Source organism: Silene latifolia, chromosome 8 (assembly GCF_048544455.1).
Source record: "Silene latifolia isolate original U9 population chromosome 8, ASM4854445v1, whole genome shotgun sequence".
Classification (NCBI taxonomy): domain Eukaryota; kingdom Viridiplantae; phylum Streptophyta; class Magnoliopsida; order Caryophyllales; family Caryophyllaceae; genus Silene; species Silene latifolia.
Genome location: NC_133533.1, coordinates 68504755 through 68531358, shown reverse-complemented (window position 1 = coordinate 68531358; position 26604 = coordinate 68504755). Strand labels below are relative to the sequence as shown.

The 26604-nt window shown below is 40.5% G+C and overlaps 1 non-coding gene across 1 annotated transcript; it reads right to left on the bottom strand.

Annotated features, from left to right (window-relative positions):
• Positions 1-2000: 2000 nt before the first annotated feature.
• LOC141597930 (small nucleolar RNA R71) lies at positions 2001-2107 on the bottom strand. The gene has a single exon (XR_012523138.1). It is a non-coding gene; the product is annotated as a small nucleolar RNA R71 (small nucleolar RNA).
• Between the last annotated feature and the right edge of the window lie 24497 nt (positions 2108-26604).

The following is a 26604-nucleotide window of genomic DNA, read 5'->3' as shown; positions in this document are numbered from 1 at the left end:
CTACAATCCGAGCGTCTCATGCCTCGGGCTGCTCGGATTCCTTCACAGTGCAAGTCGTCTCCTCCTCAGTCCACTCGGGATGCGCATATTCCTTGAAGACTAGCAAAAGGGAGATGAGCGTCTCCTTCGAGAGGAGCATTTCCTCAACTTTTCTTAAGGGTCTTAATCGTCATTTAAGCTCTTAGTAACCCTAACTTATGTACCTAATCCTTAGTATAAATACCCCATTGTACTAATTAGATTATTATGTTCTTCTTATGAAATCTTAATATCATTTTTATCTTGTAATCAAATGTTAATTAAGCATTAATACAAATCTCATTTCCTTAATTTCTCTATTGTTCATCATTTTTTTTGGGTAATTGAAGATTATTTGAGATTTATTTGGAGGATTGACAACCTTCCAATCATTCATCAAGTACTTCTATTATTCTTTGCTTATTATTTTGGAATCATCATTAGGAATAATTCTTTTAATCCCTTTTTAATTATTGTTAATCATCTTCATTTATTCAACATGTTTTGTCTTCCTAGTTTGATTGACAATCTTGTTAGCATGTTAAACTTGATAATGAGTGAGTAGTTACCTTAACTAGGGTTAATGGGGAATTAGGGGAAACCAACATGGGGATTTATTCATGCTTAATCTAATATGCTTTCATAATTAATTTGCTTGCTTGCTGTGATTTCAACTTATGCACACGTTATGTTTGATGAAATGCGAGGCTATGAATCCTTGCATTTTTTACCCATCATTTATCTTTTCAATGAGACTTGTAATACATAAACCAACTCGAGTCTCATTAGACCATGCATATAGCTGGATAGGGAGGATTAAGTCGACTTGTAGGTGTTGTTCAATCTAATCGATTCGGCTCCGGGACCCAAACATTCCTAGGGTTTGTAAGATATACACTAACTCGATCCCATCACAACAATAATTGCTTGCATCTAGTTGAGAACATGTTTGTATGATCAAATCCCATGAATCCCCTATGAACCCATGACACCCTCGTGCTTTTAATCAATTATTTACATCTCATTTTATTTATCTTGCTGGTTTATTTACATTGTTATTTAGTTTAGTGATCTTCTTATCTTAACCCAAATTGTGACACTCTTAGACACCACTACTTGCAATCGAAAATCCTACATCAATACCCGTCCCTTGGGATCCGACCTTCACTTACGTCTTTACTAATAGTAGAGTAGTTTGTGAAGTTATAAATATTGTTTTGGTCTAGGTGCTCCTAACGACAAGTAACCGAAAACCATAGTCCGACCAAAAATGGCGCCGTTGCCGGGACGGTGTTAACTTGATTTGATTTTTTTTTATTGTTATTAAGTGTGTCTTTCTTTGCCTTGGGGAAGTAAAACTCCTCAAGGATTGTTCTAATTGTTTTCGAGTTGTTTGATATTTTGCATGTCTAGAAGATCACAAGGTAACTTGTTACCCATTGATCACGAAATTGAAAGGACTTTGACAACCAATAGAAGACTTGCTAGAAACACTTTGAGAGGTATTAGTGAGGTTGTAGATATTCATTCAAATACTCTTGAATTCATCAACCCTTTTACAAGAGAAGGTGAGGAGAACCCAACACAAACTCAACCACAAAATTAACCCACAATGCCTAAGTTTTCATCACATTCCGTACCAACCGAGGAGAACCTACCTAATGGTACTCCTACACCACAACACTTAACCGGAAATTTTATTGCAAAATCCACATTTATCCAATTAGTCGAAAGAAGCCAATTTGGGGGGATGCCTAGTGAAGACCCTCATTCTCACATGGAGACTTTTTGTGACTATTGTGATGCGATTTCACAAACCGGAGTGACTCAAGACCAAATTCGATGGGTCTTATTTCCTTTTTCTTTGATTGGTACCGCGAAACAATGGTTAAGAGCCTTGATAAAGCTACTCTTGGTATCGACTCTTGAAAAAATTGACACTTGCTTTCTACAAAAAGTTCTACCCTCCAGAAAAGACTAACATGCTAAGAGCCCAAATCACGGGATTTAAACAAAGGGACGAAGAATCTTTGTATGAAGCTTGGTTACAATTCAAAGGAACTTCTCGCTCATGTCCTTATCATGGACTTAGAGAGTGGTTCTTGGTACAAAAATTTTGGAATGGTCTTTATGAAGACTACCGAAACATTCTCAACATGGGATCAAATGGTATGTTCACCGAAGTTGACGATAATCAAACTTGGAACAAGATTGAGGAAATGGAGGTCCATAATTCACAATATAGTAGACCTCGAAAGGCTACTAGAGGAGGAAAGCATGAAGTGGACTCTATTACTCAATTGAGAGCTCAACTTAGTGCTCATATTGATACCATCAACTTGAAGTTTGAGAAAGCTATGGCTAAGCTTGAAGAAGCCTCCAAATCACCAAAACAACATGTTAATGCCATGGTGGCATCTTCATCAATTCCAAGTGGAATATGTGAGAATTGTGGAACTTTAAGACATGACCAAAGTGAATGTAGGGGAACAAGTGAGCAAGTGAATGCTTTTCAAGCATACAAGAATAGTACCCCTTATTCCAACTATTACAATGAAAACACCAAATTCCATCCAAATCTTTCATACAGAAGCCAAAATGTTCAAAACCCTCAAACAACATACACCCCGCCTCCAATGAGAAACCAAAATCAAAGACCCTTTTACAACCAAAACCAAGGTTACCAAAATCAAACTCCATACACTCAATCAAATGACCAAGGTTTTGATGTTCAAAAAGCGGTCCTCCAAATGCAAAAGAACCAACAATAATTTTTCACTCAAATGCAAAAAGATAGCCAAGCAAAAGACATCACCATCAACAACATCCTAGCCCACACAAAAATGTTGGAAACCCAAATGACTCAATTAGCATCTTCGAGCTCTCAAAGACAAAAGGGGCAATAACCACCTCAAAGTAATCCTCCAAGACATGAATCAGTTAGTGCCATCACTTAAGGAGTGGTACAAGATATGAAGGGCTAAAGAAGCAAGTGGAGGATGACATTGTGGAGACTAGTGACAAGGAAAGAGCTGTGCAAAACTCTAGGGAAGAAGAACCCACCATTCAAGAAGTTTCAAAGAAGAATGAGGAAAAGGCCAAAGAGAAGGAGCCTATTGTGATTAGACTTCCATTCCCGAGTCATCAAGCTAAGCCTAAGTTTGATGACCAATTTGAAAAATTCATGGAGATTGTGAAGAATTTAGAAGTCTCGATTCCATTCACGGAATTGATCAATCACGTTCCGGCCTATGCAAAGTATATGAAAGATATCCTTACAAGAAGAAATCAATCAGGAAGCTTGAGACCATTACTTTCACTAAAGTGAGTAGTGCTATCCTTCAAGGAAGTTCACCTCCAAAGCTGAAGGATCCGGGAAGATTCTCCATTCCATGCACCATTGGTGACACTACAATCAACAAAGCTTTATGTGACCTTGGGGCAAGTGTTAGTGTCATGCCATATTCGGTAAGCAAGAGGCTAGGAATGGGAGATCTCAAATGCACCAACATCACGCTTCAAATGGCGGACAGATCAACAAAGACACCTTTAGGGGTATGGGAAGATGTTCCCGTAAGAATTGGCAAATTCTTCATCCCGGTGGACTTTGTTATTGTTGACATAGAAGAAGACACCAACATTCCTATTATCTTAGGAAGACCTTTCTTGCACACCTCGGGAGCGGTGATCGATGTGAAACATGGAGAGCTCACCCTTGAAGTGGGAGATGAAACCATCACTTTCAATCTTGACAAGACTATGAGAGCTCCCCGATTGCATAAACCATGTTTTATGGTTGATCACTATAGCCGGAAAGATGATAGAAAGAAGTAGGCATTTCAATGGAAGAATAAAGTGGATGATGCTCCATCAAAAGAGCAAGGAAATTGCAACAATGAGAGCTTGAAAAGCTCACCAATAAAAAGTGAAGAAGAAGGCCTCATTGGCCAAGACAAGAAAGAAGGAGAGTTGTCTTCATCAAACTCAAGACATTTTTAATGACCAAGTAGACGAAGTATGCGGTCTTTGGGATGATGAGTTTGAAAGGATATTCAATCCCTATATTGGTAATGCTATGACCCAAGACCATCATGGAGAACAACAAGTGCAAAGGTCTATTGAAGATCTTTATCATGATAATGAACAAGCTTTCGACTACTTCTTCAAGATGTTGAGCAACATCAACAACACTTTGAACATGCCCCCTTGACATCTCACCATTGGATGAAAGTTTGGTGGAGTCCTCCCTACACCACCATTTGTAAATATTCTAACTCTCTAACTCGCATTTTAATTATTGTATTGCATTTTTATCATTTTTGGATTTACTTTTTTATGCCTTGATCAAGATTTTCATCATTTTTGAGAGAAGTGAGGGAGGGACTTATGAGTTTATTGATGTGTAGTGTTTTGCCTTAGTGTGGGGATAGCAATTACCTAGGCTATTCATGCCTTTGTAGTGCTCCTACAATGAAGAACACAAGAATTGAAGAATGAAATGACACGGGTTACGAAGCACCCACGGATGGACCTGAATCCGTGTGGAAGAGGAATAATCCGAGTGGCCCGTGGCAAATCCGCTCGTCTTAAAATGAACCCGAGGGTCCAAGGCATAAGATGCTCGTCTTGTGAAGCTGTAGAAATTGTTTTTGGGTCTGACTGAGAATTTGAGCGTCCCAGCAAGGAATCCGCTCGTCTCAGTCTGGACGGTCGTCCCAGAGAAAAGACGCTCGTCATTGTACTGCAAATTTTTGGGATTTATCCTTGGAAAGGAATCCGAGCGTCTTCAGCATAGGACGCTCGTCTCAGCTAGGGAATTCGCTCGTCTTACCTTTGATCCGCTCGTCCCAAGGCGTCTTTTCCTGAACCCAGAAACTGAAGAATCCGAGCGTCCCGAGTCTGAAGCCGCTCGTCTCCCTCTGCTTTTCAAAATTCAACGAGTCTTTTAAACCCCTCCTTCCCAATTCATTTTCGTTATTTCAAACACAAACACTACCCAAAACCCCAAAACCCTCATTCTCTCCATCAACAAAAAAAATCAAATTTCTCAACCAAAATCAACCGAATCAAATCCAAACTTCCTCACAAAAAAAATAGTCACTACTTTAGCAACAACAAGTGATTAAAACACCCAAATATTCAAGTTTTGAGTCGATTTTCGGGATACAAGGCAAGATTCATCTATCCTAAATCGATTTGGGTATTACTAGAAATTGAAGATTTCAAGCTTTCTTTGGTGTTACTAAGCAAAGGAGTATGGCAAGAACGAAAGGTGGAAACAAGGCACCCCAAAAGAAGACCCTTTCTAAGAGGCAACAAGTTCTTCAAGACAAACAAGCATCAAAGCCATTGGTAGTTCATAATGCAAGGTTGGAGATTCAAGAACAAAATCCTCCTATGGAAGCTACTACTTCTACTACTCCGGTCATCGAACAGCTAGCCGATTATCCGGAGGTAATGTTTACTTCCGACTCGCATAGGAAGAAATTTATTCTCTTTGTTAAGAAAACTATCATGCCTACCAAGTTCATTTGTCAAAATACATTGTCGAAATTGGGTATTCTTGAGCAAACAAAGACCTTTTTCGAGTCTATGGGGTTGAGTAAATTGTTTGAAATGCAAGAATTGACTTACTCCTCCCTCACTTTAGAGTTTTTGAGCTCTTTAAAAGTCACAAAGGTGGAGACCCGAACCATTATTGAGTTTCGTCTTGAAAATGTTGATAGATGCTTATCTTATGACGAAATTGGTAAGATATTTGGCCTTAGTGATAACCCGACTTTTACAAAGAAGCCTACCAAGTATGACCCCGCTCCTCTATGGAAAGCGATTTCCGGAAAGAAATTCACATCTTATCATGATTGTCGTGCTCTCTTAGTTCATCATCTGGGCATAAGAGTATGGCATAAGGTTGTTGGGAATACCTTGATAGCTAGGAAAGGTACAAATTATCTTACCGAACTTGATTTTGTTCTTCTTGAGTCGGCTTTGAACATTGGGAGAGAGTTCACCAAGCCATACAATGCTTTACGACTTTTGATTGATTGATGGCTTAATGTTGATTGTGGCAAAGAAGGCACGACCTTTATTACCAATGGAGGACTAGTTACTTATTTGGCTAAACATTTTAACCGGGATTTCAACAAGAATAACACTTATACACTGGTAAAAGGAGGCCATCTTATCGATTTGTCCACCATGGCTCAAAAGTTTAAATGGGTCAAGAACGACACTCTTGACAACAAATTTGGGTGGTTGACAAATGAAGCTAGATCCTTCACATTGCCTAGCAAAATTTGCCGCTTGAATGTTCATGGACCGAATTACCTTCTCCCACTCTCCGAAGAAGCCGAATATATCATTCAACACCAAGGGGAAGAAGTTGCTGAGCCCTTCTCCTCCATTATCACCCCACCTTATCCATTTGACTACCACGAGTTCAATCCCGAAAATTCCAAGGCGGGAAATGACTACTTCACTCTATTGATGAAGGAAATGCATAAACAAGCTTATAATGATAGAGTTGATGCTTACAAAGCACAATATCCGCCCCTCCTACATCTTGCTAGGCAAGGACTTCTCGATCCATCTTGTCCTTTGCCTAGTTGGGCGGATAAGGAGGTATTCTTTCCTAGCACTTCTAGTGGTGATAGACCGGGTGAAGAGATGGTTGTTGATGAGAGTGGTGACCAAGAAGGTGAAGATGAAGAAGTTCAAGAAGAAGAGGAAAGTGAGGATGAACAAGAAAATGCAAGTGAGAGTGGAAATGACTCCACATACATGGAGGTTGATGGTGCCTCAAGTGAGGAAGTTGATGATGATGACATGATGGGTGAGGATTATCAAACTCTTGGAGGATCCTACATTCTTACACCTCCTTTATGGTTTGTCTACTTCTCTTGTTTTTATTTTATCTTGATCATATTTGAGGAGTCCTAGCACATTAGAGGACTAAAACCTTGGTTCCATTGAGGTGTTCATTTTTATTGTTTCCAACTTTCAAAATCCAAAATGACAAATTTTAGTTTCATGCATTGCATTTTTGTGCATGAACTCCCCCAAAATTTTTGACATTAGAAATAATGTCTATTTTGGTTTGGGGAAGTTTATTCATATGCATTGGGAGCTAATCTAAATTATGCTCTCCACCATAACAAAAACACATGCTTCATGTAGTATAGTTTAGTTTAGTTTGCATTTAGTATAGAAATCATAGATATTCATGTAAATTGCATAATTTCCTATCGTATTGGCCATTGAGGACAATGCCCATGCTAGGGTGGGGATGGGAAATTCTAACTTGACTTTTTAAAACAAAAACCAAAAAAATTAAAAAATTTTAGAAAATGCAAAAAAAATTAGAAAAGTTGAAAAAAAATCCAAAAACAAGTTCATTTCCTTTGTAGTGTAGTCTTGTATATATTGTGTTTGTTCATCCTTTTTCACATTGATTGACTACGCCACATCCGAGACATGAGGATATTGAAGACGGCATGGTATGATATTTTCAATCTCCTTTTTCCTCTTTATGTTAATGACTATGTGGCTTTATTTTGATTGATGTGGTATAAACAATGTGAAAGTAGGATTGCATTTAGATTATTTGGCATACTAGTTGGTAGAATCATATGCATTAGGATGTATCAATGTAAGTTGCATCATGGCATATAGTTGCATTTAGGAAAAATTTTGTGAAACCGTCTATTTGGGAAGCTTGACAAGTGTATATAAGGCCCTTGTAGATTGTTTTTCTTCTTAAGACTTTGCTTGTTATAAAGCTTGTAAAACACCCCAGGATGTGTCATGCTAGTATCCTTTGACCCATGGATTAAGGCCCAGTAAAGAGTACCTTGTGGTGTGATAACTCCTTGGCTACCGTTTATTCCAAGGTGACCCTTGAAAACATGCAACCATCCTTCATCCATGTTCTACCACATTTTTGTCATCAAAAAGGGAATGGGCACAAAATTTGTTCAAAATTTGAGTTCAAGAAATGAAATGAAAAGTTGAAAAAAGTTTGCAAATTACATCAAATGAAAAGAGGAGCAAAAATAGACTCCTATGCTTCAAATATAAGAACCCTCACTACAAATGGGGTGACTTTGAAAATGTTCAAAAATGCAAAGAAAAGTTGAAAATTGTCAAGCAATGAAATGCCAAAAATCAAAAAGAAATGGCAAAAGAAAGTGTTCTCAAATGTTAATGCCACAAGAAATTGGGGGGGAAACAACAACAAAAGCAAACTCTCAAATGAAACTCAAATATGATTGATCCCTTTTCCATCGTATCCACTTTTGTGCATGGTAGAGAGGGAACAACCCTTCTTCTTGTCTAGGCAAGAAGGGGAATTCCACGATCCTCCAGTGTTTTTAACACCATAGGGAGTCTACTCTTGACGGAAGCATTTAACGATTGAGGACAAAGGTACCCTAGCTTGACACAACTTGGAGGTGATTTAGTGGTATCCTTCTAGGCTTAGTAGTTTGAAGAAACCGTATTTATGATGGAATGTGTACCCTTGAATTGCTTCCCCTTTAGATAATTTCCGCCACTTAGATAAGAAAAGTGGCTATTCTTTTGTAGATGCATCCATTACTTGATTTTGTGTGCTTTAATGATTGGATGTGTCGCCATTTTGGCAAGACCCACCTTGCCTTGCAAGAAGGTATCCTACCTCATGGTTGTCTTGTTGTGAGTTGAAGGGTCGGAGTGAGACCCGCTAATTGTCTCATATCGGCTATATTAGTAGGTTAGTTTAAACAAGGGTCCTAGTTTTGTCACATTTTTACTCGAGAGGAGCAAAGGTTCGGTTTGGGTATATTTGATGTGACCAATATTTGAGCATATTTAGTCCCCGAATTAGCCTCGTTCCTATGCTTTTTAGTGCATAATTGGGTCATTTACTATCTTTAGTCTTTGTTTTTGCATATTCTTTGAGGTTTTGTTTCCTTGGTAGGAGAGGAGAGCAAACCTTGCATTTTTATGGCAAAATGAAGCTAAATTGATCGAATTTAATGACCAAGCATCAAAGTGAAGACAAGACTAGAAGGCTTATGTAAATAATGAAGTAGATGGGCAATGATGAGAAGATCCTTGCATCTCCGACAAGATCCTTGAGGATTGTTGGAAGAAGAAAAGAAGAAGAAGCTTGCTGAGCTACTATCCGGGCATCTTGGCCACGGGACGAGCATCCTGGCTGGATACAATCTATGTGCCCCGTAGCCAGTCCGCTTGTCCTAGCCCTCTACAATCCGAGCGTCTCATGCCTCAGGCCGCTCGGATTCCTTCACAGTGTAAGCCGTCTCCTCCTCAATCCACTCAGGATGCCCATATTCCTTGAAGACTAGCAAAAGGGAGATGAGCATCTCCTTCGAGAGGAGCATTTCCTCAACTTTTCTTAAGGGTCTTAATCGTCATTTAAGCCCTTAGTAACCCTAATTTATGTACCTAATCCTTAGTATAAATACCCTAATGTACTAATTAGATTATCATGTTCTTCTTATGAAATCTTAATCTCATTTTAATCTTGTAATCAACTTTTAACTAAGCATTAATACAAATCTCATTTCCTTAGTTTCTCTATTGTTCATCATTTTTTTTGGGTAATTGAAGATTATTTATGATTTATTTGGAGGATTGACAACCTTCCAATCATTCATCAAGTACTTCTATTATTCTTTGCTTATTATTTTGGAATCATCATTAGGAATAATTCTCTTAATCCCTTTTTAATTATTGTTAATCATCTTCATTTACTCATCATATTTTGTCTTGCTAGTTTGATTGACAACCTTGTTAGCATGTTAAACTTGATAATGAGTGAGTAGTTTCCTTAACTAGGGTTAATGGGGAATTAGGGGAAACCAACATGGGGATTGATTCATGCTTAATCTAATATGCTTTCATAATTAATTTGCTTGCTTGTTGTGATTTCAACTTATGCACATGTTCTGTTTGATGAAATGCGAGCCTATGAATCCTTACTTTTTTTACCCATCACTTATCTTTTCAATGAGACTTGTAAGACATAAACCAAATCGAGTCTCATTAGACCATGCATATAGTTGGATAAGGAGGATTAAGTCGACTTGTAGGTGTTGTACAATCTAATCGATTCGGCTCCGGGACCCAAACCTTCCTAGGGATTGTAAGATATACACTAACTCGATCCAATCACAACAATAATTGCTTGCATCTAGGTGAGAACATGTTTGTATGATCAAATCCCATGAATCCCGTATGAACCCATGACACCCTAGTGCTTTTAATCAATTGTTTACATCTCATTTTAATCATCTTGCTTGTTTATTTACATTGTTATTTGGTTTAGTGTTCTTCTTATCTCAACCCAAATTGTGACACCCTTAGACACCACTACTTGCAATAGAAAATCCTACATCAATACCCATCTCTTGGGATCCGACCTTTACTTACCTATTTACTAATAGTAGAGTAGTTTGTGAAGTTATAAATATTGTTTTGGTCTAGGTGCTCCTAACGACAAGTAACCGAAAACCATAGTCCGACCACCTAGCCCGTAGGGGATGTTAGGGACCTTAACCTGTTTTAAGGGAGGCAAGGTGCTCTTTAGAGGATTGACGGGCAAGCCCGGGAAATAACCCTGGCGCATCAGAATACGGTTGACTGTGAGGTTGGAAAACGGGTCACAATCAAAAGATGTTGATTCATTGGTTAGGGCATTCACAACCTGGAATCCCCACATTTCGCAGTCGTCCTCCTCAATGGCTTGGGAGGCTATTCCTTTTTTCATGACGGCTTTGATTGGGGAGGCGGCAATTGTGATTGTCTTCCCGTTAAAAGGGACCCTGATTTTATGATGAATGGTTGAGGTAACGGCCTTGACGGTGTGAATCCAAGGGCGTCCCAAAAGCATGTTGAAGGAGGCGTCAATGTCGACTACCTGGAAAATAATTTGCCTTTCCGAGGGTCCAGTTGTAATGGTTAGGGTGATAAGCCCTAAAACCTTATGACGAGTACCGTCATAGGCGCGTACTCCTTGATTGGTTGGGACCAAATCAGCTTCTCTGATACCCAGTTTATGAGCCGTCTTGAGGGGAATGACATTAACCGCAGGTCCGTCATCCACTAGGACCATAGGCACATTCTTTTTTAGGCATTGTACGGTGCTGTACATGCCAAGTTTTGGTTGGATCCGACTGGAAGGATATCTTCATCAGAGAAGATGATCTGGTTGTTCAAGTTGGGGACATCCCTTGTCATGTGTGCTACCATTTCTTCAGGAGAGGAGGTAGAGGGAACTGTCAATTTTCCCAAGGCTTGTAGTAGATCTTGTCGATGTTCGAAGGATGTAGCAATCAGTTGCCAAATTAAAATCTTGGCCTTTGCTTTTTGCAGCTATTTAAGGATCGAGTTTTCGGGAACATTAGGTTGGGTGTCCGCGTCCGGGGCAACTTGTCCATTCGTTGTTGGAACGGTCGTTGAATTGTTCTGGTTTTGATAGGGGCGTCTGGACCGGGTAAGATGACCGTTCTCTTTTACTTGTTTGCCCTTCCCAGTAACCAGATAAACATCCTCCACGCCGTCTCTCCAGATACCATTGATTTCGGGATCTCGAGGGTACCTTGGAGGGCGTATTCCTCGGCGGATAGTTTTTGTGAGGGTAATTTTTATGAAGGTAATTTTTGTGAGGTTGATTATTGTGGGGTGCGTGCCAGAATGGTCGCGGGAGCAATCCTTCCTGGTGAGGGTAGTTTAGGGTGTTTGGATGACCCTCCCTCGGGCGCAGTGTTGGTGTTGGTGGGTTGAAAATCAACCAGCAGTAAGCGTTGTTAAGTCGAGTAATCCTTTATGAGAGACTGGTTATAGCCTCCTCAACTTGTTTGAATATGGCAAGCATGGTTACGGTGCTGAATACGAATACCCCGTCTGAGGCATCCTTCTCCAAGGCATTCACCTCATCATCAATTGGTAAGATAAGGTGTGAGAAATCTAAGGTTGGCTCGTCATCGGAGATAACATGTTTTCCCAAAGGGTTTGTCTTGTTGTTCGGTTTTGTTGGTGGAGGCAGAGGTAATTCCCATTTCTCGATCATGTCTTGAATGATGTGTTTGAGCTTAAAGCAGGCTTCTGTGTCATGACCTTTCCCTTGGTGGTATTGGCAGTAGACATTGGGATTCCAGAAACGGGTCTTCTTAGCCTCATATGGATCCGGAGTGGGTCCGATCGGTTGTAGTTTCCCTTGGTCCATAAGCCTTTTCAGGGCTCTTGCATAAGTTGACCCTAGGTTGGGGAATATTCTGTGAGGGTGTTCAGCTCTTTTCGTGGTCGGCTCGAGGAGGTTGACCTCATCAATTTTGTTTGTTTGACCATAGGGGCGAGATCTGGTTGATGTAGATCCCTGGTAGTCTCTACAGGTGGTTTTGGCTAGGACACCCTTTCGTAGGTCGTCTTCGATGTGGGTTCCAAGGATTTGTAGATCTTGGAAAGTCTTGATGTTTTGGTATCTCAGTAAGTTGCCATACACCGGACGGAGATTGTTGATAAATTTATCTACCAAAGTTGATTCGTTTGGCTTACTGACCAATTGAGTGGTTACCCTCCTCCAACGGGTTAGGAATTCCGTGAATCTTTCCTTATCATTTTGAGTGAGGACCACAAGAGTATGGGTGTTGGCCTGGATCTTGACATTGACGGCATACTATTTAGCAAACTCAACTACGACCTCATCCCAGGTAGTGAGGTTCTTTGGGTCGAGGGAGTAGTACTATTGGCGAGGGATCGGCTCCAGGGATGATGGAAAGATCCGGGTGAAGAGTTCCTGTATGACCCCCTTTATGGCCATGTAGTCTTTGAAGGCTCGAATGTGATTGAGTGGGTCCTTCACTCCCTTGAATTTGGGTACATCAGTCAAGGTAAAAATGTCGGGTAGTTGATCCCCAACGGGCTCGAATCTTATATAATTTTCGAGGTGGATGTTGTTACTCTGGGCTAGGAGTTGTTCTTCGAGGAGTTTGAGCCTTTTCTCAGTCTCAGTCAAAGGCGGAGTGTTGTGTTCTCCAGTTTCCTTGTTTTCCAGGGTGTCGATACGGGTCTCGACACGGTCCAGGGTGACCTTGAGAGCAGTGAGCAGGCTAGCTAGCTGGACAGTTATAACATCTTTGTTGTCATTGTTGTTGTTGGACGAAGTTGAAGTCGGGGCCATGGTTCTGAGGTAGAAAAACGGCTCACATTACATCTCGATCCGACACGGTCCAAAGACTGAACACAGACAACACAAAGGACGGGAGGAAGATTAGGCTCAATAAGACGAGGACAACCGTGTGTGGTGCCTCGGTGCCGACTCGATTTATAATGTGACGGTGCTGACCGGATTTTGACTCGCGTCCAACGTAGTGGCGTGACACCGTTGGACGAGTCTCGTGGTGAGACGACTCATAAGTAAAGACCCATAAGTACGTTTGCTTCGACTCGATAGACACGAGGCGGAATTGGAATGTTGGACTGAAGTTTTCGAAAATAGAGATTTTCAAAAAGATTCGTTTGTCGCTTTATTGATGGCTTCCGAAGAATAGGGATCTCCGAAAGTCGGTCAGTTGAAGAGTTGTCTTATGTTTGTTTTGAAAAGATGGTTTGAGTTTGAGTCGGCTTGGAAAACAATGTACTGTTTCCATAAACGGGTTTTTAAATTCAAAATTGTATGTTTTGATAATCGAGTTTTGAAATGTTTGAGAAGGTCTCGAGGACGGTGTATGTTCCTCGGGATTTTGAAAATGTCTCGAAAAAGGGGTATGTGCCTTTCTCGGGTTTTGAAAGAGCCATTGTCGGCGCGAGACGGGTTAAAATCCGTGTCTCGACGCGGCGATTATGACGGCGTAAAAAAGGTGTTTTGAAATGGTTGTAGAAAACCGAGTTCGAAAATCGTCATTACGACGGCCTAGAAAGGTGTGTTTTTTGAAATGGTTTGTAGAAAATCGGGTTTGAAAATCTTCATTACGACGGCCTAGAAAGGCGTGTTGTTTGAAATGGTTTGTAGAAAACCGGATTTGAAAATCGTCATTAGGACGGCCTAGAAAGGCGTGTTGTTTAAAATGGTTGTAAAAAAACCGGGTTTAAAAATCGTCATTACGACGGCCTAGAAAGGCGTGTTGTTTGAAATTGTTGTAAAAAATCGGGTTTGAAAATCATCATTACGACGGCCTAGAAAGGCGTGTTGTTTGAAATGCAACGGTCGGCAGAAGACCGAGGTTTGAAATGGCCATTATAACGGTGCAAAAGGGTGTTTTTTGAAATGACATGGAAGAACTTATGATCACATAACACATAAGCACTCGCGGTTTCATTATATTATGCATAATGCTGACACGGTTTTGGCTTAAATGGTGGGTTACAAACCAAGCAATCAAACCCCGATTTTCGAGAGGGATACCAATACAAACAAAAAGTGTAAGGAGGGTGCCCTAGCCTCGTGCTCGAAGGTGATGAAAGCTCTTTGACGAAACAGAAATGTTTAACGTCAATGGCATGCTTAACTCAATCGGGATTCGAAACGCGGGGATGAGAAAACTTACGCCGACGAGACGAGCCAATTGGTCGAAAAGGGTTAGGTTATGGGCCCAGATAAGGAACCAGACTATGACCGTAATATCAATTGATGCATTTCAACCAAGACCTCGTTCGAGTCTCACCATCTAGGGATCACAAAAACACAAGTGTCGTAGTCATCCCCAATGGAGTCGCCGATCTGTGGACATGGGCCACAAGCATCCCGCCATGGATAAGGCCATCCACTATCCAAAGGTTCTGAGTAAGGGGTAATAGTACGTATTGGGAAGCCCTTTAATCGGACACCCAATCCCGCCCGCGTTAGTGGCCTCTACTGATCGATCGTGGTTGTTTAAGTGCAAAAGTTGGTAAAATGGTTTAAATGCATGAATGCGCATCCAAAAGCTTAACCTAACATGTGAGAATTTCCTAAGTCGGTTTGTTTTCACATATCATGAAATTGATGTTAAAGTTGGATTTAGATTGATTTTCATGTGAAAACGGAAATTAAACATCCATTTACCAAATTCGCGTTATGGTGCTTAACACGATCCATTTATTTGAAAAAAGGGTGTTAAATGACAAAGTGCAAAAACGTAGGCTTGTCAATCTGATCCGTCATGTATTCGGATTAACCGTAATCGGGATCGTCCTAGACAAGTGCTAAAACGAGTCAGAACAGTGCCAGGAAGCCCTATTTGGGCGCAAGCCTATTGGCGAGGGAATGGACTCTGCCCAGGTTTTTAAAATATGAAAACAGACGGCCTCTTGGGGTGCGAGTCAGAAGACGACCCAAGGGGTGTCTCCTGGTTGTTAAAAAGATTGTTTAAAACCGCTTTTGTGATTAAATGATTTGCATAACTCAGAATAATTACTATTATCTTAGTAATAATCGTTGTCGGATTTGCAAGTTTGAAAAGTATAGTCTATAAATAAAAATGTAAAATGTTTGATATGAACTAATATGTTAAGTTCATTTCTTTGTATTTAGTCAAGTTTGTCATGGTACTCAGATTAAACCGGCATGGTATAAGGAACCAAGGATGATTATGAATTATGACTAATATATTTGCAAGTGTAAATAAATGAGAAAAATGGTAAATAAAAGGAAAGGGTGTTAAAATACCCATTAATTTGTAATTAACCAATAATATCATCGAATCACGGAATAAACCGTCATGGTATAAGGAACCAAGGATGATTTTTGTAATGGTTAAAAAGTTTGTCATAAAAATGAATTAAAACATTTAAATCGGTAAAAAACTGATGCGATCCCGCTAAGTGTTCACAAATTAAGATGTGGTCGTTGGGTCACGGTCGAATCAAAACACAATTTATAGCTCCACAAACAACTCTACAATTAGTAAAGAGGCAAGTAAAGGTCGGATCCCAAGGGACGGGAGTTGAAATGAGATTTCTATTGCAACTAGTGGTGTCTAAGGGGTGTCACAAATTGGGTTGATGTAGAAGGTCACTAAACTAAAATAGCAATGAAAATAAACAAGCAAGATGAATTAAAGGGGTGTAAACAATTGATTAAAGGCACTAGGGTGTCATGGGATCATAGGGGAATCATGGGATATGATCAGACAAACATGTTCTCAAATTATAAGCAAGCAATTATTGTTGTGATGGATTGAGTTGGGTTATATCTTACAAGTCTCATTGAAAAGATAGAAGATGATAGTAAATGCAAGGATTCATAGGCTTAGCATTTCATCAAATATAACATGTGCATGAGTTGAGATCAAAACAAACAAGCAAATAAAACATGAAAGCATATTAATTTAAGCATGAATCATTCCCCATGTTGGTTTCCCCTAATCACCCATTAACCCTAGCTAAGAGACTACTCACTCATTATCATGTTGATCATGCTAGCAAGGTTGTCAATCATACCAACAATATGAAACATGATGAATAAATGAAAATAATTAACAATAATTAAAAAGGGATTAAGATATTATACCTACTAATGATTCCAATAATAAAGCAAAGATAAAAGAAGTACTTGAATGCTTGATTGAAAGGTTGTCAATCTCCCAACAATAACCCAAATAATCTTCAATTACCCAAAATAAAGGATGAACAAAAGAGAGATTAAAGAACTAAAACTTGGATTAAAACTTGATTAATACTTGATTACAATATTTAAAGAGAGATTTGATTGATATTAACTACTCTAATTATTGATAAGAAGAACATGCTCCTCTAATTAGACTAATGGGGTATTTATAGTGAAAATTAGGGAGGATGCATTAGGGTTAACTAAGGGCTAAACTAGTAATTACACTTTTTAGATTGAGCAAGGAGGAGCCGGTATTTTCCGAGAGAAGGGCTTCTTTCTTCGTAGCTTGAGAAGACAATCCGTCTTTGTCTTTGGAATCCGGGCGGAATAGGGTCGGGACGGGCGGATTCTGGCGTTGGAATCCGAGCGGATTCAGGGGAATCCGGTCGGATTGTGGAGGTGGAATCCGAGCGGATTAAGGCAAAGCCGCTCGGATTGTGCTGCTGCGGGACGGACGGATTGGTGACAATCCGCTCGGATTGTCAGTCAGCAATAAATCTTCTTCTTTTCTTCCCTTTTCTTCACAAATTCCTTGGGGATTTACTTGGGGACTCAAGGATCCTTTCTCAACTTTGCTCTTCTACTATAATATGTACAAAGGCCTTCTAATCTTGTCTCTCCTTGATGCTTGGTCATTGAATTCGATCAATTTAGTCTCGTTTTGCCATGAAAATGCAAGATTCTTACTCCTTTCCTACCAAGGGATCAAAATCTCAAAGAATATGCAAAACAAAGAACTAAAGATAAGAAATGACCCAAATAAGCACTAAAAAGCATGGGAACAAGGCTAATTCGGGGGCTAAATATGCGCCAATTATGGTCACATCAAATATCCCCAAACCGAACCTTTGCTCGTCCCGAGTAAAGAGGTGACAAAGACTAGGACCAATACTAACCTATCCTAATAATATAGCCGATATGAGACAATTAGCGGGTCTCACTCTGCCCCTTCAACTCACAACAAGACAACCATGAGGTAGGATGCCTTCTTGCAAGGCAAGGTGGGTCTTGCCAAAATGGCGACACATCCAAACATTAAGCACATAAAATCACATAAAGGATGCATCTACAAAAAGAATAGCCACTTCCTCATCAAGTGGCGGAGGCACTAAAGAGGAACAAATTTAAGAGCATGTAATCCTTCACAAATACTAGTTCAACAAATTACTAAGTCTAAGAGGATGGCACTAAATCACCTCCAAATGGTGATAAACTAGACTACTTTCGTCCTTAATTTCCAAATGCTTTCGTCAAGAGCGATCGGATGGTGGTGGAATGATGATCCCTATGATGCTAGTAGCATATGACATGACAAGTCTCGAATTCTCTACAAAAGTAAAGGTCATGGATCGTCCCAAACTCGACCAAGTGGCTTGACAAAAGGCTTTTTGGGAATGAAATGCTCAAATCTTTATTCACAATGGGTGGATATGACTAGTATTCAAAATTGTCCTCATTTCACTTTCACATTTCAAAAATTTAAGATGGGGTTTGTCCCTTCCGGGCTAGTGTCCTTTGCTTTCGCCAATCGCTTATTAGGCAACCGGTTAACCTCTAGACAATAGCTTTTCGGGGTGATAGTCACTCTGTCTCTGGGTGGCCGAATTCACAACCGTATGGGGGCCCAATTCAATGGATCCCGCACCAAAGCACATCGAAGTGGTACGCCTCTATTAAAACAACTTAAATTTCTCAATAATTCATAACATTTGAGGTTTCCTTGGCATTACATTACTTCCACATGACAAAATTTCTTTGAAATGAGCACTTCAAGCTTATTGACAGAAAATATTTTTGGGTTGCCTTACCACATGGTCAAACAAGGTCACCTAGACAAGTTAACCAAGTCTACATCGCATCACGGGGTTGGATAGGTGACTCACATGCAAACCTTTGACTAGGCCTTGGGTCATGGGTCAAAAGACACTAGTATGACACTATCTAGGGTGTTTTACAACCATTCTAGTAGGCAAAGTCTTAAGTTGAACAAGTATTTGTAATGGCTTAGTTGCTCTTGTCAAAGTTCCTAAATAGGCATTTTTCAAAACATTTCTAACATGCAACTACATGCCATGATGCAACTAATATAAACATCCTAATGCAAGTGATTCTATCAACTAATATGACATATAAACTAAATGCAAGTCCTAAATTCCCATTGTTATACCGCATCAATCAAAATAAAGCCACATAGTCATTAACATAAAGAGGAAAAAGGAGATTGGAAAGATCATACCATGCGGTCTTCAATATCCTCATGTCTCGGATGTGGCGTAGTCAATCAATGTGAACAAGGATAGAACAAATACAATATATACAAGACAATATATACAAGATTACAAAAAGAAATAAACATGTTTTTGGGTTTTGAATTTTCAATTTTTTATGATTTTCTTTTATTTTTCAAATTTTTTTGGATTTTTGAATAAGAGTTAAATGTTAGAATTCCCATCCCCACACTAATATGGGCATTGTCCTCAATGGCCAAAATGATGGAAATTATGCAAAGATGATGCATGATTTCTATACTAAATGCAATCTACACTAAGCTACACTACATGATGCATGGTTTTTGTTATGACGGAGAGGATAATTTAGATTACCTCCCGTTGTGTATGCATTAACTTCCCCAAACCGAGTGAGACACTATTTCTTATGTCCAAGGGTGGGTGTAGTTCATGCACACACTATGCTATGCATGAAACTAATTTGTCATTTTGGATTTTGAAAATGGGAACAATAGAATGAGAACACCTCAATGGTACCGAGGTGTGAGTCCTCTAATGGGGCTAGGACTACTCCAACAATGATCAAAATTATATAAAATACAAGGTGACAAGACACAAACTTCTTTTCATGAAATATTGAAAGATAAAGAGAAGAGATGAGAAAACTTCACTTGAACTTAGGTGGGTGCCTCTTGCCCGCTCCACCTAGTGATGAAGTAGTCTTCTAGACATCGGCATCATCTCCCTCTATATCGCTATCCCAAATATCTCTTGAAGCATCACTCAAACTTGGATCCATGAATTCGTCTTCCTCACTCTCAAGCTTTACCGTGTCACCACCACAAGAATTGCCACTCTCCTCCCCTTGGCGACCGTTCGCCCCTTCATTAGCCTTCTCCGAGTTGGGGAAGAGCAATTCCATTTGAGCCCATGAGGGGAAAGCTCCTTCCTCACTAATCCGTCCTTTTTGAGCCATCTCATGGTATTGGGGGTAAAGAGCATAGTAAGTGTCCACGGAGGTCTCGTATTGATGGTAGTGTAGATCTTGTAAGATGCCCGTGACAAAGTCGTCACGGGGGAGGATGAAGGGATTTGGATGGTTATATGGTTGGTAGGGAAAGGGGTAGGGAGGCACTTTTATCTTCTCATTTTGGGTTTGTTGTTCTTGTTGTTGCGGTGGTGGGTTTTGAGGTGGTGGAGCTTGCTTTGTTTGACTTGGGATGAGGTAGGAGGGTATTGGGGACAAGTTTCCTCTTCTTGGGGAGATCCGTGGTAGATCGGTCATTGGGAGATAGATCGGATCGCTCCCTTTTGTCAACCATTTTATCCGCTTATCGACCCCCTCAAGGGTTATCCAATGGTGTTGGACGACAAGGAGATCTTCATTAATTCTCGTGCTCCCCGTAAGTGGAGTGTACTCATTGTTCTCATTGAACCTTGGGTTGAAGTGCTTTGCAAGTCTAGTTATAAGTCCTCCGTTCACTATGTGCTTCATTCCATCATCATCCCCATTTCTAAACTTTGCCCATTTCTCTAGCAAAACTAGAGGTGCATTGAAGTGATACCCATCTCTCCCTTGAATGTTGAGGTATGATTCCATAAACACAAGGTCTAATTGGTTCACGATGGCCGGATCTCGGCGGGCGAAGAGAGTACCCGAAAGAAATCGATATGTAAGCCTCAAGATCGGGTTTTGGATATGAAAAGCAAGACACTCCTTGGTAAGAATTAAATCCCGGCCCGTCATGGCCCTCCACAAAGGTGCAACACTATACTTTTTAGGTTTCGATGTTCGGGTAGGCGAAACATCAAGTCCAAACACATTGGCGAACTCTACAAGGGTCATCATCCTAGAAACATTCTCCAACCTAAACTCTATGCATATCACTTTGTTCACGGTTGTAATCTTCAAAAAGCTTAAGAATTCTAGCACAAGGGACCGATAGGTTGGTTCATACATGCGAAAAAGGGTTGAAAGACCAAAAACCTCAAAGAGAGCTTCCACTTGGTGAAAAATCCCAAGCTTTCTCAAGGTAGCATGACATAGAAATTTAGTGGGAAGAATATTCTTACTTAGGAGCCGGTGGAAGACTAATCTCTGCACATCATCAAGGAATTCCACATTTGAGAAATCATCGAGCCTTGTGAGATCTACAATCTCTACATGTTCCCTTCTAATGGTGTTGAGATGGGAGGTAGAAGAACTTCCCATCATCCTTGGTCTTCTTGCACTCCTAAAAGAGGATCTCCTTGGTGCCATTCTTGTTTCTTTTGTTGGGTTCTTTTGATTTGAGAATTGCTAAGGATGTTCCTTGTTGATTGAGTGTTGGAAACCCTAGAAAATTGGGGATTTTTGATTTTGTGGGTGAAGAGAGTGATTTGGATATGTATGGGAGTCATAAGTAGGTGGGTTTTATAGTGCAATTGGAAGGAGTAGTGATGTGTCACTGTATGTGTGGTGGGGTGTATTTTAATTAGGAAAAATCGGGTCAAAACACCGTGAGAAGACGAGCGGATTCGAGCTGAAGACGCTCGGATTCATGCTCCACGGGACGGGCGGATTCTTGACAATCCGCTCGGATTCTGTCACAGCGAGAAATTCCAAGTTTTGACGCTTCAGAGATGGGCGTCCCGTGCATAAGACGCTCGGATTCTTTTAAGATGGGACGGGCGTCTTCTTGAGAAGACGGGCGGATTCTCTCTGCAGATTTTCTTTGAATCGCACGGTAGAAAGACGGCGTCTTTCTTCAAATCCGGCCGGATTCTATGAGACGGGCGTTTTTCCTCGTTGGACGCTCGGATTCAACCTCAGTCCAAAAATCTTCAAATTTTCAGCGCCACTGGACGGACGGTTTTTCCTCTAGACGCCCGGATTCCAAAGAAGACGGCCGGATTCCGTGGAATCCGCACGGATTCAGGCTGCGAGTTTTGACTTCTTCTCCTTTCTTAGATGCGTCCCCACACTTGAGCATTTGTTCCTTCCTTCATTCAAAAATCATTAGTAACCCTCCCTTACTTACGCTCATGAAAAGAGTTCATGCTATTTATTAAAACAAATGCAATAAATAAATACAAGTTAGAGGGTTAGTATATTTACAAGTGGTGGTTTAGGGAGGACTCCACCAAACTCTCCCTTAGATGGTCCTTTCAAGGGGGAGGAGGCCCGAGGTAGGTAGCCTCGACCTCTCCAACAAACGCTCCTTCATAGTAGGGCTTCAACCTTTGACCATTTACCTTGAACTTGCTTCCATCTTCCGCCTTGAGTTCGAAATCTCCATATTTTCCAACTTCGGTTATCACATAGGGACCCATCCATCTAGAGTTCAATTTTCCCGGAAAGAGTCGGTAGCGGGAATTGAATAGAAGGACTTTGTCTCCCTTGTGCAAGGCTTTTTGTCTAATTCTTTCATCATGAAGCAATTTTGTTCTTTCTTTGTAAATCTTTGCATTCTCATAGGATTGTAGTCGGAATTCCTCCAACTCTTGGATTTGAATCATCCTCCTTTGACCGCTCAATTTGAGATCAAGATTAAGTGCTTGGATTGCCCAATAAGCTTTGTACTCCAATTCGATTGGCAAATGACATGCTTTTCCATAGACAAGCTTGTAGGGGGAGGCTCCTATGGGAGTCTTATAGGCCGTCCTATAAGCCCAAAGAGCATCATCAAGCTTTGTGCTCCAATCTTTCCGAGTCTTGTTCACAACTTTTTCAAGGATTTGCTTGATCTCTCTATTTGAAATTTCCACTTGACCGCTTGTTTGAGGATGATATCCCAAGCCGGTTCGATGTTGAACACTATATTTGGTCAAAAGGGATGCAAGCTTCTTCTCATGGAAATGTGTTCCTCCATCACTAATGATTGCTCTAGGAACTCCAAATCTTGGGAAAATTATCTTCTTGAAAAGCTTGGTGACCGTTTTTGCATCATCATTTGGGGTGGCAATTGCCTCCACCCACTTTGAAACATAATCGACGGCCACAAGGATGTACTTATTCCCATTGGATGTCACAAAGGGCCCTTGGTAGTCAATTCCCCAAACATCGAAGATCTCTACCTCTAGAATGCCTCTTTGTGGCATTTCGTTCCTCCAAGATATATTCCCCGTTCTTTGACAAGCATCGCAATGAATGATGAATTCTCTTGTATCTTGGAACATTGTAGGCCAATAGAAGCCCGATTGGAGAATTTTTGCGACGGTTCTCCTTCCTCCATGGTGCCCACCGTAGGGTGATGAATGACATCCTTCCAAGATTCCTTGGATTTCCCATTGAGGGATGCATCTCCGGTAGAGCCCATCACTACACTCCTTGTAGAGGTTTGGGTCATCCCAAAAGTACCTCTTCACTTCGAATAGGAATCTCTTTCTTTGGTTGTGGTTCAAATTTGGAGGGAGCACTTTTCCAACAATATAATTGGCATAATCGGCAAACCATGGGGTGATGTGCCTCTCAAGTTTAGTTTGAATAGCCATCAAAATATCGTCGGGAAATGAGTCATTGATCGGGGTTTCTCCATTTTCATCATGAAACCGGATCCTTGACAAGTGATCCGCCACTACATTCTCGGCTCCTTTCTTATCTCTTATTTCCAAGTCAAATTCTTGAAGAAGCAAAATCCATCTCAACAATCTTGGTTTTGCCTCCTTCTTTATCAAGAGATGTCGGAGAGCACGGTGATCCGAAAATACAATCACCTTGGATCCAAGCAAGTAGGAACGGAATTTATCCAAAGCATAGACAATGGCAAGATGCTCCTTTTCGGTTGTATCATAATTCACTTGGGAGGGGTCGAGGGTCTTGCTTATATAATAGATGGTATGAAGAGCTCTCCCTACCCGTTGGCCAAGAACCGCTCCAACGGCGTAGTTGCTAGCGTCACACATAATCTCGAAAGGTAACTCCCAATTCGGAGGTTGAATGATTGGTGCCGAGATTAATGCTTCTTTGATTCTATTAAAAGCTTCAACACACTCGTTAGTAAATTGGAATTGGGCATCTTTAAGCAAAAGTTGAGTGAGGGGTTTTGCTATTTTCGAAAAATCTTTTATGAAACGACGATAAAAACCCGCGTGACCGAGAAAACTTCTCACCCCTCTAACATTCACGGGAGGTGGGAGTTTCTCTATCACCTCAACTTTAGCTTTATCGACCTCGATGCCCTTTTCCGAAATCAAATGACCTAAGACAATTCCTTCATTGACCATGAAGTGACACTTTTCCCAATTTAAAACAAGGCTAACATCTTCACACTTTTGCAACACAAGAGAAAGATTATGCAAACATGAGTCAAAGTCCTTTCTATAAACACTAAAATCATCCATAAAAACTTCCATTATGGTCTCTAAGTAATCGGAGAAGACACTCATCATGCATCTTTGGAAAGTGGCGGGGGCATTACATAATCCAAAAGGCATCCTCCTATATGCAAAAGTGCCATAAGGGCATGTGAAGGTGGTCTTATGTTGGTCATCCGGGTGTATAGGGATTTGGAAGAATCCCGAATACCCGTCAAGGTAACAAAAGAATTTGTTGGAGGCTAACCTCTCAAGCATTTGGTCAATGAATGGTAAGGGAAGTGATCTTTTCTTGTTGCGGAGTTTAATTTCCGGTAGTCAATGCACATACGCCAACCGGTGATCATTCTTGTGGGTATTAATTCATTCTTTTCATTTGTCACTACCGTGGTATCTCCTTTCTTAGGTACTACTTGGACGGGGCTAACCCACAAAGAATCCGATATGGGATATATGATTCCCGCATCAAGTAATTTCATGACTTCTCCTTTGACAACTTCTTGCATGTGGGGGTTCAATCTTCTTTGGGGTTGAATGGTAGGCCTATGGTCTTCCTCTAGATGAATTCTATGCATGCAAAAGTCGGGACTTATCCCCTTAAGGTCATCTAGACTATAACCTATAGCCTTCTCATGTTGTTTCAACACATCAAGCAATTTTCCCAATTGGTCATCATCAAGTCTATCATTAATAATCACGGGTTTGGTCTTTGATTCATCAAGGTAAGCATATTTCAAATTTGGGGGAAGGGGTTTTAAAGTAGGAGTTTGTACCTTACTTTCTTCTTTTGGAGTTTTATTGAGAGTTTGATCCATCTCCATTAGACATTCCATTCTCATAGCATACTCAACTTCACTTTCATCAACCTCATCATATTCAAATCATTATTACGACGGCCTAGAAAGGCGTGTTGTTTGAAATGCAACGGTCGGCAGAAGACCGAGGTTTGAAATGGCCATTATAACGGTGCAAAAGGGTGTTTTTTGAAATGACATGGAAGGACTTATGATCACATAACACATAAGCACTCGCGGTTTCATTATATTATGCATAATGCTGACACGGTTTTGGCTTAAATGGTGGGTTACAAACCAAGCAATCAAACCCCGATTTTCGAGAGGGATACCAATCCAAACAAAAAGTGTAAGGAGGGTGCCCTAGCCTCGTGCTCGAAGGTGATGAAAGCTCTTTGACGAAATAGAAATGTTTAACGTCAATGGCATGCTTAACTCAATCGGGATTCGAAACGCGGGGATGAGAAAACTTACGCCGACGAGACGAGCCAATTGGTCGAAAAGGGTTAGGTTATGGGCCCAGATAAGGAACCAGACTATGACCGTAATATCAATTGATGCATTTCAACCAAGACCTCGTTCGAGTCTCACCATATAGGGATCACAAAAACACAAGTGTCGTAGTAATCCCCAATGGAGTCGCCGATCTGTGGACATGGGCCACAAGCATCCCGCCCTGGATAAGGCCATCCACTATCCAAAGGTTCTGAGTAAGGGGTAAGGGTACGTATTGGGAAGCCCTTTAATCGGACACCCAATCCCGCCCACGTTAGTGGCCTCTACTGATCGATCGTGGTTGTTTAAGTGCAAAAGTTGGTAAAATGGTTTAAATGCATGAATGCGCATCCAAAAGCTTAACCTAACATGTGAGAATTTCCTAAGTCGGTTTGTTTTCACATATCATGAAATTGATGTCAAAGTTGGATTTAGATTGATTTTCATGTGAAAACGGAAATTAAACATCCATTTACCAAATTCGCGTTATGGTGCTTAACACGATCCATTTATTTGAAAAAAGGGTGTTAAATTACAAAGTGCAAAAACGTAGGCTTGTCAATCTGATCCGTCATGTATTCGGATTAACCGTAATCGGGATCGTCCTAGACAAGTGCTAAAACGAGTCAGAACAGTGCCAGGAAGCCCTATTTGGGCGCAAGCCTATTGGCGAGGGAAGGGACTCTGCCCAGGTTTTTAAAATATGAAAACAGACGGCCTCTTGGGGTGCGAGTTAGAAGACGACCCAAGGGGTGTCTCCTGGTTGTTAAAAAGATTGTTTAAAACCGCTTTTGTGATTAAATGATTTTCATAACTCAGAATAATTACTATTATCTTAGTAATAATCGTTGTCGGATTTTCAAGTTTGAAAAGTATAGTCTACAAATAAAAATGTAAAATGTTTGATATGAACTAATTTGTTAAGTTCATTTCTTTGTATTTAGTCAAGTTTGTCATGGTACTCGGATTAAACCGGCATGGTATAAGGAACCAAGGATGATTATGAATTATGACTAATATATTTGCAAGTGTAAATAAATGAGAAAAATGGTAAATAAAAGGAAAGGGTGTTAAAATACCCATTAATTTGTAATTAACCAATAATATCATCGAATCACGGAATAAACCGTCATGGTATAAGGAACCAAGGATGATTTTTGTAATGGTTAAAAAGTTTGTCATA